The sequence below is a fragment of the Oncorhynchus nerka genome, linkage group LG24 (genome assembly GCF_034236695.1).
Source record: "Oncorhynchus nerka isolate Pitt River linkage group LG24, Oner_Uvic_2.0, whole genome shotgun sequence".
Taxonomy (NCBI): domain Eukaryota; kingdom Metazoa; phylum Chordata; class Actinopteri; order Salmoniformes; family Salmonidae; genus Oncorhynchus; species Oncorhynchus nerka.
Genome location: NC_088419.1, coordinates 95,374,014 through 95,391,472, shown reverse-complemented (window position 1 = coordinate 95,391,472; position 17,459 = coordinate 95,374,014). Strand labels below are relative to the sequence as shown.

The following is a 17,459-nucleotide window of genomic DNA, read 5'->3' as shown; positions in this document are numbered from 1 at the left end:
CAGCCTGCCTTAGTAACTATAGTACAGCCTGCCTTAGTAACTATAGTGCAGCCTTCCTTCACTGAGTAACTATAGTACAGCCTGCCTTAGTAACTATAGTAACTATAGTGCAGCCTGTCTTAGTAACTATAGTGCAGCCTGCCTTAGTAACTATAGTACAGCCTGCCTTACTAACTATAGTGCAGCCTGCCTTAGTAACTATAGTACAGCCTGCTTTAGTAACTATAGTACAGCCTGCCTTAGTAACTATAGTGCAGCCTGCCTTAGTAACTATAGTACAGCCTGCCTTAGTAACTATAGTGCAGCCTTCCTTCACTGAGTAACTATAGTACAGCCTGCCTTAGTAACTATAGTAACTATAGTGCAGCCTGTCTTAGTAACTATAGTGCAGCCTGCCTTAGTAACTATAGTGCAGCCTGCCTTAGTAACTATAGTGCAGCCTGCCTTAGTAACTATAGTGCAGCCTGCCTTAGTAACTATAGTACAGCCTGCCTTAGTAACTATAGTATAGCCTGCCTTAGTACCTATAGTGCAGCCTGCCTTAGTACCTATAGTGCAGCCTGCCTTAGTACCTATAGTACAGCCTGCCTTAGTAACTATAGTACAGCCTGCCTTAGGAACTATAGTGCAGCCTGTCTTAGTAACTATAGTAACTATAGTGCAGCCTGCCTTAGTAACTATAGTGCAGCCTGCCTTAGTAACTATAGTGCAGCCTGCCTTAGTAACTATAGTGCAGCCTGCCTTAGTAACTATAGTGCAGCCTGCCTTAGTAACTATAGTGCAGCCTGCCTTAGTAACTATAGTACAGCCTGCCTTAGTAACTATAGTACAGCCTGCCTTAGTAACTATAGTGCAGCCTTCCTTCACTGAGTAACTATAGTACAGCCTGCCTTAGTAACTATAGTAACTATAGTGCAGCCTGCCTTAGTAACTATAGTACAGCCTGCCTTAGTAACTATAGTGCAGCCTTCCTTCACTGAGTAACTATAGTACAGCCTGCCTTAGTAACTATAGTAACTATAGTGCAGCCTGTCTTAGTAACTATAGTAACTATAGTGCAGCCTGTCTTAGTAACTATAGTGCAGCCTGCCTTAGTAACTATAGTGCAGCCTGCCTTAGTAACTATAGTGCAGCCTGCCTTAGTAACTATAGTATAGCCTGTCTTAGTAACTATAGTGCAGCCTGCCTTAGTAACTATAGTGCAGCCTGCCTTAGTAACTATAGTGCAGCCTGCCTTAGTAACTATAGTGCAGCCTGCCTTAGTAACTATAGTATAGCCTGCCTTAGTAACTATAGTATAGCCTGCCTTAGTAACTATAGTACAGCCTGCCTTAGTAACTATAGTGCAGCCTGCCTTAGTAACTATAGTGCAGCCTGCCTTAGTAACTATAGTACAGCCTGCCTTACTAACTATAGTGCAGCCTGCCTTACTAACTATAGTGCAGCCTGCCTTAGTAACTATAGTACAGCCTGCCTTACTAACTATAGTGCAGCCTGTCTTAGTAACTATAGTGCAGCCTGCCTTAGTAACTATAGTGCAGCCTGCCTTAGTAACTATAGTACAGCCTGCCTTCACTGAGTAACTATAGTGCAGCCCGCCTTAGTAACTATAGTGCAGCCCGCCTTAGTAACTATAGTGCAGCCTGCCTTAGTAACTATAGTGCAGCCTGCCTTAGTAACTATAGTACAGCCTGCCTTAGTAACTATAGTGCAGCCTTCCTTCACTGAGTAACTATAGTACAGCCTGCCTTAGTAACTATAGTAACTATAGTGCAGCCTGTCTTAGTAACTATAGTGCAGCCTGCCTTAGTAACTATAGTGCAGCCTGCCTTAGTAACTATAGTGCAGCCTGCCTTAGTAACTATAGTGCAGCCTGCCTTAGTAACTATAGTACAGCCTGCCTTAGTAACTATAGTATAGCCTGCCTTAGTACCTATAGTGCAGCCTGCCTTAGTAACTATAGTGCAGCCTGCCTTAGTACCTATAGTACAGCCTGCCTTAGTAACTATAGTACAGCCTGCCTTAGGAACTATAGTGCAGCCTGTCTTAGTAACTATAGTAACTAAGTGCAGCCTGCCTTAGTAACTATAGTGCAGCCTGCCTTAGTAACTATAGTGCAGCCTGCCTTAGTAACTATAGTGCAGCCTGCCTTAGTAACTATAGTGCAGCCTGCCTTAGTAACTATAGTACAGCCTGCCTTAGTAACTATAGTACAGCCTGCCTTAGTAACTATAGTGCAGCCTTCCTTCACTGAGTAACTATAGTACAGCCTGCCTTAGTAACTATAGTAACTATAGTGCAGCCTGCCTTAGTAACTATAGTACAGCCTGCCTTAGTAACTATAGTGCAGCCTTCCTTCACTGAGTAACTATAGTACAGCCTGCCTTAGTAACTATAGTAACTATAGTGCAGCCTGTCTTAGTAACTATAGTAACTGTGCAGCCTGTCTTAGTAACTATAGTGCAGCCTGCCTTAGTAACTATAGTGCAGCCTGCCTTAGTAACTATAGTGCAGCCTGCCTTAGTAACTATAGTATAGCCTGTCTTAGTAACTATAGTGCAGCCTGCCTTAGTAACTATAGTGCAGCCTGCCTTAGTAACTATAGTGCAGCCTGCCTTAGTAACTATAGTGCAGCCTGCCTTAGTAACTATAGTATAGCCTGCCTTAGTAACTATAGTATAGCCTGCCTTAGTAACTATAGTACAGCCTGCCTTAGTAACTATAGTGCAGCCTGCCTTAGTAACTATAGTGCAGCCTGCCTTAGTAACTATAGTACAGCCTGCCTTACTAACTATAGTGCAGCCTGCCTTACTAACTATAGTGCAGCCTGCCTTAGTAACTATAGTACAGCCTGCCTTACTAACTATAGTGCAGCCTGTCTTAGTAACTATAGTGCAGCCTGCCTTAGTAACTATAGTGCAGCCTGCCTTAGTAACTATAGTACAGCCTGCCTTCACTGAGTAACTATAGTGCAGCCCGCCTTAGTAACTATAGTGCAGCCTGCCTTAGTAACTATAGTGCAGCCTGCCTTAGTAACTATAGTGCAGCCTGCCTTAGTAACTATAGTGCAGCCTGCCTTAGTAACTATAGTGCAGCCTGCCTTAGTAACTATAGTAACTATAGTGCAGCCTGCCTTAGTAACTATAGTAACTATAGTACAGCCTGCCTTAGTAACTATAGTACAGCCTGCCTTAGTAACTATAGTAACTATAGTACAACCTGCCTTAGTAACTATAGTACAGCCTGCCTTAGTAACTATAGTAAAACCTGCCATAGTAACTATAGTGCAGCCTGCCTTAGTAACTATAGTGCAGCCTGCCTTAGTAACTATAGTGCAGCCTGCCTTCACTGAGTAACTATAGTATAGCCTGCCTTAGTAACTATAGTACAGCCTGCCTTAGTAACTATAGTGCAGCCTTCCTTCACTGAGTAACTATAGTACAGCCTGCCTTAGTAACTATAGTAACTATAGTGCAGCCTGTCTTAGTAACTATAGTAATTATAGTGCAGCCTGTCTTAGTAACTATAGTGCAGCCTGCCTTAGTAACTATAGTGCAGCCTGCCTTAGTAACTATAGTGCAGCCTGCCTTAGTAACTATAGTACAGCCTGCCTTAGTAACTATAGTATAGCCTGTCTTAGTAACTATAGTGCAGCCTGCCTTAGTACCTATAGTGCAGCCTGCCTTAGTACCTATAGTACAGCCTGCCTTAGTAACTATAGTACAGCCTGCCTTAGGAACTATAGTGCAGCCTGTCTTAGTAACTATAGTAACTATAGTGCAGCCTGCCTTAGTAACTATAGTGCAGCCTGCCTTAGTAACTATAGTGCAGCCTGCCTTAGTAACTATAGTACAGCCTGCCTTAGTAACTATAGTGCAGCCTGCCTTAGTAACTATAGTACAGCCTGCCTTAGTAACTATAGTGCAGCCTGCCTTAGTAACTATAGTGCAGCCTGCCTTCACTGAGTAACTATAGTACAGCCTGCCTTAGTAACTATAGTGCAGCCTGCCTTAGTAACTATAGTGCAGCCTGCCTTAGTAACTATAGTACAGCCTGCCTTAGTAACTATAGTACAGCCTGCCTTAGTAACTATAGTGCAGCCTGCCTTAGTAACTATAGTACAGCCTGCCTTAGTAACTATAGTACAGCCTGCCTTAGTAACTATAGTGCAGCCTTCCTTCACTGAGTAACTATAGTACAGCCTGCCTTAGTAACTATAGTAACTATAGTGCAGCCTGTCTTAGTAACTATAGTAATTATAGTGCAGCCTGTCTTAGTAACTATAGTGCAGCCTGCCTTAGTAACTATAGTGCAGCCTGCCTTAGTAACTATAGTGCAGCCTGCCTTAGTAACTATAGTACAGCCTGCCTTAGTAACTATAGTATAGCCTGTCTTAGTAACTATAGTGCAGCCTGCCTTAGTACCTAGTGCAGCCTGCCTTAGTACCTATAGTACAGCCTGCCTTAGTAACTATAGTACAGCCTGCCTTAGAACTATAGTGCAGCCTGCCTTAGTAACTATAGTACAGCCTGCCTTAGTAACTATAGTGCAGCCTGCCTTAGTAACTATAGTACAGCCTGCCTTAGTAACTATAGTGCAGCCTGCCTTAGTAACTATAGTGCAGCCTGCCTTCACTGAGTAACTATAGTGCAGCCTGCCTTAGTAACTATAGTGCAGCCTGCCTTAGTAACTATAGTGCAGCCTGCCTTAGTAACTATAGTACAGCCTGCCTTAGTAACTATAGTGCAGCCTGCCTTAGTAACTATAGTGCAGCCTGCCTTAGTAACTATAGTACAGCCTGCCTTAGTAACTATAGTACAGCCTGCCTTAGTAACTATAGTGCAGCCTTCCTTCACTGAGTAACTATAGTACAGCCTGCCTTAGTAACTATAGTGCAGCCTGCCTTAGTAACTATAGTACAGCCTGCCTTCACTGAGTAACTATAGTATAGCCTGCCTTAGTAACTATAGTACAGCCTGCCTTAGTAACTATAGTGCAGCCTTCCTTCACTGAGTAACTATAGTACAGCCTGCCTTAGTAACTATAGTAACTATAGTGCAGCCTGTCTTAGTAACTATAGTGCAGCCTGTCTTAGTAACTATAGTGCAGCCTGCCTTAGTAACTATAGTACAGCCTGCCTTAGTAACTATAGTATAGCCTGTCTTAGTAACTATAGTGCAGCCTGCCTTAGTAACTATAGTGCAGCCTGCCTTAGTAACTATAGTATAGCCTGTCTTAGTAACTATAGTGCAGCCTGCCTTAGTAACTATAGTGCAGCCTGCCTTAGTAACTATAGTGCAGCCTGCCTTAGTAACTATAGTATAGCCTGCCTTAGTAACTATAGTATAGCCTGCCTTAGTAACTATAGTACAGCCTGCCTTAGTAACTATAGTGCAGCCTGCCTTAGTAACTATAGTGCAGCCTGCCTTAGTAACTATAGTACAGCCTGCCTTAGTAACTATAGTGCAGCCTGCCTTAGTAACTATAGTATAGCCTTCACTGAGTAACTATAGTACAGCCTGCCATAGTAACTATAGTGCAGCCTGCCTTAGTAACTATAGTACAGCCTGCCTTAGTAACTATAGTACAGCCTGCCTTCACTGAGTAACTATAGTGCAGCCCGCCTTAGTAACTATAGTGCAGCCCGTCTTAGTAACTACAGTGCAGCCTGCCTTAGTAACTATAGTGCAGCCCGCCTTAGTAACTATAGTACAGCCTGCCTTAGTAACTATAGTACAGCCTGCCTTAGTAACTATAGTGCAGCCTGTCTTAGTAACTATAGTGCAGCCTGTCTTAGTAACTATAGTGCAGCCTACCTTAGTAACTATAGTACAGCCTGCCTTAGTAACTATAGTGCAGCCTGCCTTAGTAACTATAGTGCAGCCTGCCTTCGTAACTATAGTGCAGCCTGCCTTAGTAACTATAGTGCAGCCTGCCTTAGTAACTATAGTACAGCCTGCCTTAGTAACTATAGTAACTATAGTACAGCCTGCCTTAGTAACTATAGTACAACCTTCCTTAGTAACTATAGTGCAGCCTGTCTTAGTAACTATAGTAACTATAGTACAGCCTGTCTTAGTAACTATAGTACAGCCTGCCTTAGTAACTATAGTAACTATAGTACAACCTGCCTTAGTAACTATAGTACAGCCTGCCTTAGTAACTATAGTAAAACCTGCCTTAGTAACTATAGTGCAGCCTGCCTTAGTAACTATAGTGCAGCCTGCCTTAGTAACTATAGTGCAGCCTATAGTATAGCCTTCACTGAGTAACTATAGTACAGCCTGCCTTAGTAACTATAGTGCAGCCTGCCTTAGTAACTATAGTACAGCCTGCCTTCACTGAGTAACTATAGTGCAGCCCGCCTTAGTAACTATAGTGCAGCCCGCCTTAGTAACTATAGTGCAGCCCGTCTTAGTAACTACAGTGCAGCCTGCCTTAGTAACTATAGTGCAGCCCGCCTTAGTAACTATAGTACAGCCTGCCTTAGTAACTATAGTGCAGCCTGCCTTAGTAACTATAGTGCAGCCTGTCTTAGTAACTATAGTGCAGCCTGTCTTAGTAACTATAGTGCAGCCTACCTTAGTAACTATAGTACAGCCTAGTAACTATAGTACAGCCTGCCTTAGTAACTATAGTGCAGCCTGCCTTAGTAACTATAGTGCAGCCTGTCTTAGTAACTATAGTGCAGCCTGTCTTAGTAACTATAGTGCAGCCTACCTTAGTAACTATAGTACAGCCTGCCTTAGTAACTATAGTGCAGCCTGCCTTAGTAACTATAGTGCAGCCTGCCTTAGTAACTATAGTGCAGCCTGCCTTAGTAACTATAGTACAGCCTGCCTTAGTAACTATAGTGCAGCCTGCCTTAGTAACTATAGTAACTATAGTGCAGCCTGCCTTAGTAACTATAGTAACTATAGTACAGCCTGCCTTAGTAACTATAGTACAACCTTCCTTAGTAACTATAGTGCAGCCTGTCTTAGTAACTATAGTAACTATAGTACAGCCTGTCTTAGTAACTATAGTACAGCCTGCCTTAGTAACTATAGTAACTATAGTAAAACCTGCCTTAGTAACTATAGTGCAGCTTGCCTTAGTAACTATAGTGCAGCCTGCCTTAGTAACTATAGTATAGCCTTCACTGAGTAACTATAGTACAGCCTGCCTTAGTAACTATAGTGCAGCCTGCCTTAGTAACTATAGTACAGCCTGCCTTCACTGAGTAACTATAATGCAGCCCGCCTTAGTAACTATAGTGCAGCCCGCCTTAGTAACTATAGTGCAGCCTGCCTTAGTAACTATAGTACAGCCTGCCTTAGTAACTATAGTGCAGCCTGTCTTAGTAACTATAGTGCAGCCTGTCTTAGTAACTATAGTGCAGCCTGCCTTAGTAACTATAGTGCAGCCTGCCTTAGTAACTATAGTACAGCCTGCCTTAGTAACTATAGTGCAGCCTGCCTTAGTAACTATAGTAACTATAGTGCAGCCTGCCTTAGTAACTATAGTAACTATAGTACAGCCTGCCTTAGTAACTATAGTACAACCTTCCTTAGTAACTATAGTACAGCCTGCCTTAGTAACTATAGTAACTATAGTACAACCTGCCTTAGTAACTATAGTACAGCCTGCCTTAGTAACTATAGTAAAACCTGCCTTAGTAACTATAGTGCAGCCTGCCTTAGTAACTATAGTGCAGCCTGCCTTATTAACTATAGTGCAAGGCAAGGAGAAAGGACGTGAGGTATCACAGAAAGACGAATTGAGATGGAAACGTACACACGTTCCCACAGTTACCTGGTTGATACATCTCCATAGACTCCGCCTCCTGCTTGATTTTGACCCCTGTGTGGGCGGAACCTCCGCTGCATGCTGCCGTGCTACTGGCTGCGGGCTGGGTGGGGGAGGCGACAGTATTGGCCATGGAGGCGGGGCCAGGGGGTGTCACGGCCATGTCGGCCGACAGGGCAGAGAGGTGGGTATTGGAGCTGGGCTGGGAGGGGGGTGGAGGACCACGGGGGGCCAGCAGGTTGGAGGGGATAGCCTGGGCTGGGGAGGAGACCGCATGCTGCTCCACTCCTCCCTGGGAGGGTAGAGACTCCACTGCAGCCATGACTAGGACTGGAGGAGCCACCATGGTCATGTGACCCTCTGCTTTAGGCTTCACTCTGACAGGGAGAGAGAGAGGCTTGTTAATTAAGACTCACTCAGAGAGAGAGGTATGTTAGACTCTGAAAGAGAGAGATGTTAGAGTCACTCAGAGAGAGAGAGAGAGAGGTATGTTAGACTCTGAAAGAGTGAGATGTTAGAGTCACTCAGAGAGAGAGAGAGAGGTATGTTAGACTCTGAAAGAGTGAGATGTTAGAGTCACTCAGAGAGAGAGAGAGTATGTTAGACTCTGAAAGAGAGAGATGTTAGAGTCACTCAGAGAGAGAGAGAGAGTATGTTAGACTCTGAAAGAGTGAGATGTTAGAGTCACTCAGAGAGAGAGGTATGTTAGACTCTGAAAGAGAGATGTTAGAGTCACTCAGAGAGAGAGAGAGAGGTATGTTAATTAAGACTCACTCAGAGAGAGAGAGGTATGTTAGACTCTGAAAGAGTGAGATGTTAGAGTCACTCAGAGAGAGAGGTATGTTAGACTCTGAAAGAGAGAGATGTTAGAGTCACTCAGAGAGAGAGAGAGAGGTATGTTAGACTCTGACAGAGAGATGTTAGAGTCACTCAGAGAGAGAGAGAGAGAGGTATGTTAGACTCTGAAAGAGAGATGTTAGAGTCACTCAGAGAGAGAGAGGTATGTTAGACTCTGAAAGAGTGAGATGTTAGAGTCACTCAGAGAGAGAGGTATGTTAGACTCTGAAAGAGTGAGATGTTAGAGTCACTCAGAGAGAGAGAGAGGTATGTTAGACTGACAGAGAGATGTTTGAGTCACTCAGAGAGAGAGAGGTATGTTAGACTCTGACAGAGAGAGATGTTAGAGTCACTCAGAGAGAGAGAGAGGTATGTTAGACTCTGACAGAGAGATGTTAGTCACTCAGAGAGAGAGGTATGTTAGACTCTGAAAGAGAGAGATGTTCGAGTCACTCAGAGAGAGAGAGAGGTATGTTAGACTGACAGAGAGAGATGTTAGAGTCACTCAGAGAGAGAGAGAGGTATGTTAGACTCTGACAGAGAGATGTTAGAGTCACTCAGAGAGAGAGAGAGAGAGGTATGTTAGACTCTGAAAGAGAGAGATGTTAGAGTCACTCAGAGAGAGAGAGGTATGTTAGACTCTGAAAGAGAGAGATGTTAGACTCACTCTGAGAAAGAAAGAAAGAAAGAAAGAGGTGTTAACATCTCTCTCCGTCAGAGTGAATCTAAGAGTCATCCTAATATGGATTTGTCCCAAATGGCACCCTATATATTTCACTACTTTACCAGATCCCTATCAAGACAATAGGGTGCCATCTAGGAAATATTTTATTTATTTAACCAGACGGGGGCTGGGATAAAAAAATAAAAAACATATAAATATAGGACAAAATACACATCTCGACAAGAGAGACAACAACATGGCAAGGCAGACAACACAGCATGGTAGCAACACAACATGACAACATGGTAGCAACACAACACAACAACAACATGGTAGCAACACAACACAACAACAACATGGTAGCAACACAACACGACAACAACATGGTAGCAACACAACATGACAACATGGTAGCAACACAACATGACAACATGGTAGCAACACAACATGACAACATGGTAGCAACACAACATGACAACAACATGGTAGCAACACAACATGACAACAACGTGGTAGCAACACAACACAACAACAACATGGTAGCAACACAACATGACAACCTGGTAGCAACACAACATGACAACAACGTGGTAGCAACACAACACCAACATGGTAGCAACACAACATGACAACAACGTGGTAGCAACACAACACAACATGGTAGCAACACAACATGACAACAACCTGGTAGCAACACAACATGACAACCTGGTAGCAACACAACATGACAACAACGTGGTAGCAACACAGCATGACAACAACATGGTAGCAACACAACACGGTAGCAACACAACATGACAACAACATGACAACAACGTGGTAGCAACACAACATGACAACAACATGGTAGCAACACAACATGACAACAACACAACATGACAACAACGTGGTAGCAACATAACATGACAACAACATGGTAGCAACACAACATGACAACACAGCATGGTAGCAACACAACATGACAACAACATGGTAGCAAAACAACATGACAACAACATGGTAGCAACACAACATGGTAGCAACACAACATGACAACATGGTAGCAACACAACATGACAACAACGTGGTAGCAACACAGCATGACAACAACATGGTAGCAACACAACACGGTAGCAACACAACATGACAACAACACAACATGACAACAACATGGTAGCAACACAACATGACAACAACGTGGTAGCAACACAACATGACAACACAGCATGGTAGCAACACAGCATGACAACAACATGGTAGCAACACAACACGGTAGCAGCATAAAACATGGTACAAACATTATTCAGCCCAGACAACAACGCAAAGGTCAAGAAGTTAGAGACAACAATAAATCACACAAAGCAGCCATGTAGGATGCCATCTAGGAGGCAGTCTAGGAGGCCATCTAGGAGGCCATCTAGGAGGCAGTCTAAACCCATTACAGGACCTGCATGACCCAGGCTTTGAATGAACGATTGATTATTCTCTGAAGGCTCACCCTGCAGGTCTAGGTGGTCCTGCTCCTCTCACTCCTCCCTCCACTCTGCTGCTGGTGGCCTCACCAGGCCCTGCCGGGATCAGATTCTTACCAACACCACACCTAAACACACACACACACACACACACACACACACACACACACACAATGTTAGGCTGGTCGATATTGAATTAATTTGAATGTATGTTTTGAATGTTCCAAATGCAAATCGCAACAATCAAGTTATTTATTTATTTTCCCTTCTGTTTTTATGAGCGTTTATGTCATTTTTTTGGGGCCTCGTCTCCGTCTCTCCTTCTGCTCTGTGGTCACCAAGCCCTCCAGCATTTCAGTCCCATACGGTAACGTGCTAGCTGTCTAGTCTTGTGTTTTAGATATTTGCAACAAGCACAAAAAAAAATAGTCATTGATATAAGCAATTGGGGCAACTTGTTCTAACTAATAAGCATAATTTTTTCCCCCCCAGACAGTTGATTTCAGCATGTAAACAAAGTGACCCAGGCTGTGTTGTTCAGAGACCAGACAGAAGGACAGTGTATTCACAATTGTTCAACTGTTCTATCTTGTTAGCGAGCAAAAATATTCAAGTTGGCTAGACTTTAAATATAAAAGACGAGCTGGCTTCTCACTAGCACCGTTGGTATGGGCTTGAGAGATTGTTAATGAACAGGGCTTCTCCAAATCTTTTCACTCAGCCCCCCCCCCCTTCCGGCATCGGGGAACATCCCGGCCCCCACCACGTCTATTTCTATGGGCACAAGCACTGTTTATGACACCAACTGTTCACCCCCTCTTGTTGGCGGAGAGAACAATTTACAGTTTTAAAGCTAATTTTCTTGCAATTCTACACATTCTGTCATGTGGTGCAGAGAACACTTTGCCGTTTTAAAGCTAATTTTCTTGCAACTCTATGTTTTGCCATGTCTAATGTGTATTCATGTGACATTTTGAGTGACTTGAATAATACAACAAAATATATGGGCTTTAAAAAAACAACGTTATAGCGGACATGGGCTAGTTGATCTGGACATTTCTGACACGTTTGAAATATCTTTCTAAGTTCCCGCGCCCCCTGCCGACCCCCGCTGTTCAGCAGGCCTGACACAGAAGACAACAATGAGGTCCTATCTAAACTGTTTTATTATACAGTTCCCTAATGAACATGACCCTGGGCTCAGAGGCTCAGTCACCCTTCATTGGCTGGCAGATTGATTGATCGACTGATTGACTCACCCCTCATTGGCTGGCTTCTTGGGAGGATGCTGGGTCGAGGGAAGAGACCAAAGTGGGCCCTCCGCCTCCTACTCCGCCCTGGGGTGTGTCTGTACCATGGTAGCAACGGGCTGTGCGGCGCCAAACGGGCTGCCCATAGGAGCAGCTACAAACGTACTGCCGTCAGCCAATACCATCCCTGTAGAACAGACACAGGTTCTTATCATCATAGATTCGACCAATTACCATCCAATACTATCCCTGTAGAACAGACACAGGTTCTTATCATCATAGATTCAACCAATTACCATCCAATACTATCCCTGTAGAACAGACACAGGTTCTTATCATCATAGATTCAACCAATTACCATCCAATACTATCCCTGTAGAACAGACACAGGTTCTTATCATCATAGATTCAACCAATTACCATCCAATACTATCCCTGTAGAACAGACACAGGTTCTTATCATGAGCTATAGATTCGACCAATTACCATCCCTGTAGAACACACACAGGTTCTTATCATGAGCTATAGATTCGACCAATTACTATCCCTGTAGAACAGACACAGGTTCTTATCATGAGCTATAGATTCGACCAATTACTATCCCTGTAGAACAGACACAGGTTCTTATCATGAGCTATAGATTCGACCAATTACTATCCCTGTAGAACAGACACAGGTTCTTATCATGAGCTATAGATTCGACCAATTACCATCCAATACCATCGCTGTAGAACAGACACAGGTTCTTATCATGAGCTATAGATTCGACCAATTACCATCCCTGTAGAACAGACACAGGTTCTTATCATCATAGATTGAACCAATTATCATTCAATAACATCACCTTCAGCAGACGCTTTTATCCAAACATATATTTTCGTAAAATATTTTCAGTATGTGTTTTTGGGTCCCTGTGAGTCATATTCAATAAGCGGCTTCTTGAGGCCATGTTTAGCGTTAGTGTACTGTAGATTACCAGATGGTTTGGCCTCAGGCTGCTGCCCTGCGATTGGTGCCTGCTGAATCCCCTGTGTGCCGATTGGACCGGAGCTATGTAACCCCTGCACTCCCATTGGTGCAGGCTGATGACCTGGGCTCCAATTGGTTGAGGCTGGATTCCCTGGGTGCTGATTTGTGCAGACTGTAGACCAATCCTGTCCACGGCCATCAGCTGCATGGGGTTGAGGTGAACGGTAGTGGCCACGGCCACAGCAGGCTGGCTGGGCAGAGCAGAGCTCGGGGTCTGGGGCGCGTCACTGAGGAGAGGAGGGGGTGTCAGTCAAAGCAGACTTGGGACATGGTGCCAACTAATCCTTAAGGTATTCACTCTTTTATTTTTTAATTATTACAATTATGATGATTTTTTTTTATGTATTATAAATTTTTTTCCCCCAATTATTATAATTATTATTTGTTTTAATTATTATAATTATTATTTGTTTTAATTATTATAATTATTATTTGTTTTAATTATTATAATTATTATTTGTTTTAATTATTATAATTATTATTTGTTTTAATTATTATAATTATTATTTTTGTTTTAATTATTATAATTATTATTTGTTTTAATTATTATAATTATTATTTGTTTTAATTATTATAATTTTTTAAATTATATTTTTAAATTATATAATATATATTTTTATTTGTACTATTTTTTTATTTTTTTATTACAAAAAACACAAGTAAGGAGAAACAGTATTTTATTTAACCAGGTAGGCTAGTATTTAACCACCTTTATTTAACCAGGTAGGCTAGTATTTAACCACCTTTATTTAACCAGGTAGGCTAGTATTTAACCACCTTTATTTAACCAGGTAGGCTAGTATTTAACCACCTTTATTTAACCAGGTAGGCTAGTATTTAACCACCTTTATTTAACCAGGTAGGCTAGTATTTAACCACCTTTATTTAACCAGGTAGGCTAGTATTTAACCACCTTTATTTAACCAGGTAGGCTAGTATTTAACCACCTTTATTTAACCAGGTAGGCTAGTATTTAACCACCTTTATTTAACCAGGTAGGCTAGTTGAGAACAAGTTCTCATTTGCAACTACTATCAAACATGTATCAGTCTTTCTGCAGCAGAGCCATCGTTATGTGTGAGGGTGTCTACTACCACTATCAAACATGTATCAGTCTTTCTGCAGCAGAGCCATCCTTATGTGTGAGGGTGTCTACTACCACTATCAAACATGTATCAGTCTTTCTGCAGCAGAGCCATCGTTATGTGTGAGGGTGTCTACTACCACTATCAAACATGTATCAGTCTTTCTGCAGCAGAGCCATCCTTATGTGTGAGGGTGTCTACTACCACTATCAAACATGTATCAGTCTTTCTGCAGCAGAGCCATCCTTATGTGTGAGGGTGTCTACTACCACTATCAAACATGTATCAGTCTTTCTGCAGCAGAGCCATCCTTATGTGTGAGGGTGTCTACTACCACTATCAAACATGTATCAGTCTTTCTGCAGCAGAGCCATCCTTATGTGTGAGGGTGTCTACTACCACTATCAAACATGTATCAGTCTTTCTGCAGCAGAGCCATCCTTATGTGTGAGGCTGCGTGTGCATGATATTGATATAAAATATATGTCATAGTTTCCTTTTTCATCATCACAATCTTACTCTTTGTGTATTGGGCAACGTATTCCCGAGTCAATTCAATAGATATTTTTTGTTGTTGTACCCAAGAATACATACAGTATGTGTATGTATTCTGACAAGGTACAAATCTGTCGTTCTGCCCCTGAACAGGCAGTTAACCCACCGTTCCCAGGCCGTCATTGAAAATAAGAATTTGTTCTTAACTGACTTGCCTGGTTAAATAAAGGTAAAAAATAAAAATAAATATGTGAAGGTATTCACCTGGGTACTGTCTGATGGTGGACACGGAGCTGGTGATGGGGGTATAGGTGTGTGTCCGGGGGTAAGGAGAAGAGGAAAAAGTAGGCAGGAAGTACTGGAAGTGCACTGGTAAAGGTGGCCTGTCACTCCTGGCCTCGATGGTGACAGGGTTAGGAGAGGAGCGGTTGCCAGAGATGGAGATCAAGTTGGTCCTCTCTACAGGATAGTCTGATTGGACACAGGGGGAGGTGTGGGCTATGGGCTGGTAGTCTGATTGGACACGGGGGAGGTGTGGGCTATGGGCTGGTAGTCTGATTGGACACGGGGGAGAGGTGTGGGCTATGGGCTGGTAGTCTGATTGGACATGGGGGGAGGTGTGAGCTATAGGCTGGATCAGGTTGGTCCTCTCTCCAAGGTAGTCTGACTGGACACGGGGGGAGGTGTGGGCTATGGGCTGAGGTACCACTTTAGCTGTTGGTACAACACAGGAAGGGGGAAATATGGTACAACAGAATACAACAAAATACAGATAGAAATACTTTAAAGGACATCCAAATATAAAATAAATAATGAATGCAAAAAGCCCACTAGTGGGTTTGAATGTGTCTGAGTATTTTGTGCACTAGCCTTCAATGAATCTGAGTATTAAATCAAAAGTTGCTTAGGAGCTAGAAGCAGAGCGGTCATATCTGTTGGCGCCATCTTACTCACTTATACAGGCTGTTACTCACCAACTGGGATGGTAGAGGTGGTCAGTGCTGTGGCATGGGAGGAGTGTGTGGGCATCGTCATGGTGACGATAGTACTGCTGGTCATCTGGGTGTGTGGCGCAGTGCCTGAAAGAGGATCACGGGACAGAGGATCACGGGACAGAGAATGCCATTTGTTTCAATGAGGAATCGTCAAAAGGGCGACTGCACTTCCTGATTTGATTTTGATTTGTTTTTAGATTTGGTTCGTTAAGGAATGTTAGCGGTCCATTCAAACGTGAGTTGGTTTGGGGTGTTGTGGTTTGATGTGGGTCTCGTGTGTTCGCAGACGGTAAGAGTTAGCCAAACGATTTAGCAAAATAGTGTACGGCCGTGGCAAAAGTGGTTGAACTTTGGATAGCTCATCTCCGGGGCTAATTAGGGACCATTAAATCAAATGGTGATTTGAAACAGGTGTAGACCTTACAGTGAAATGCCTACTTTACAAGCCCTTTAACCAACAATGTAGGTTAAAAAAATATATATTGGGCCTCCCGGGTGGCGCAGTGGTTAAGGGCGCTGTACTGCAGCGCCAGCTGTGCCATCAGAGTCCCTGGGTTCGCGCCCAGGCTCTGTCGTAACCGGCCGCGACCGGGAGGTCCGTGGGGGCGACGCACAATTGGCCTAGCGTCGTCGGGTTAGGGAGGGCTTGGTCGGTAGGGATGTCCTTGTCTCATCGCGCACCAGCGACTCCTGTAGCGGGCCGGGCGCAGTGCGCGCTAACCAAGGTTGCCGGGTGCATGGTGTTTCCTCCTACACATTGGTGCGGCTGGCTTCCCGGGTTGGATGCGCGCTGTGTTAAAGAAGCAGTGCGGCTTGGTTGGGTTGTGTATCGGAGGACGCATGACATTCAACCTTCGTCTCTCCCGAGCCCGCACGGGAGTTGTAGCGATGAGACAAGATAGTAGCTACTACAATAATTGGATACCACGAAAATTGGGGAGAAAAAGGGGTAAAATTAAAAAAATATATATATATATATTTTTAAAAAATTCAACAAATAAATAAAAGTAACAAATGATTAAAGATAATAATTACAATGTAGAAGTTCTCATTAAATGCTTTCAAAATGTGTATAGAATTTATAGTTGGTTTGAGGCAGTGTTTCCGCCGTAGTCATTTGCATGTGGCGCTGCGCCGTGGCTAAATTATTGCCGACCACGCCCTAAAATATGGGACATCAAATAAATACAAAAATCGGACGATGCGCACATCGAAGATTCTAGAACAGTCCACGTTAACGTTTCCTCTGCAAACAAAATGAGTTATGAACAGAAAAATCAGACTACCCCATTATAGAATAGTCGATCTATTTACCTAGTCATGTTATTAAACTAAACCAGACAATAGTTGATCTATTTACCTAGTCATGTGATGGTGTTATTATAGACAATAGTTGATCTATTTACCTAGTCATGTAATGGTGTTATTATAGACAATAGTTGATCTATTTACCTAGTCATGTAATGGTGTTATTATAGACAATAGTTGATCTATTTACCTAGTCATGTGATGGTGTTATCATAGACAATAGTTAATCATAGTTGATCACTATGATCTATTTACAGATAATATTTACCTAGTCATGTGATGGTGTTATCATAGACAATAGTTAATCTATTTACCTAGTCATGTGTTATGACAATAGTGTCCTATAGCAATAGATGATCTATTTACCTAGTCATTTACCTAGTCATGTGATGGTGTTACATAGACAATAGTGCCATGGGAGGGAGTGCAAACATGCATTCTGACAATCGCGGGGGAAAAAACAGACGTTTTAATGGCCTTGTTAGAAAGAGAGAGGGAACCCAACTTTCCATTCCTACTCATTTCTCAACTCCTAAAATATGTACCAGTTCTTAGCA

General features: G+C 42.9%; 1 pseudogene; it reads right to left on the bottom strand.

Annotated features, from left to right (window-relative positions):
* Positions 1-17,459, bottom strand: part of LOC115127803 (histone deacetylase complex subunit SAP130-like) — a 58,635-nt pseudogene that overhangs the window by 24,527 nt on the left and 16,649 nt on the right.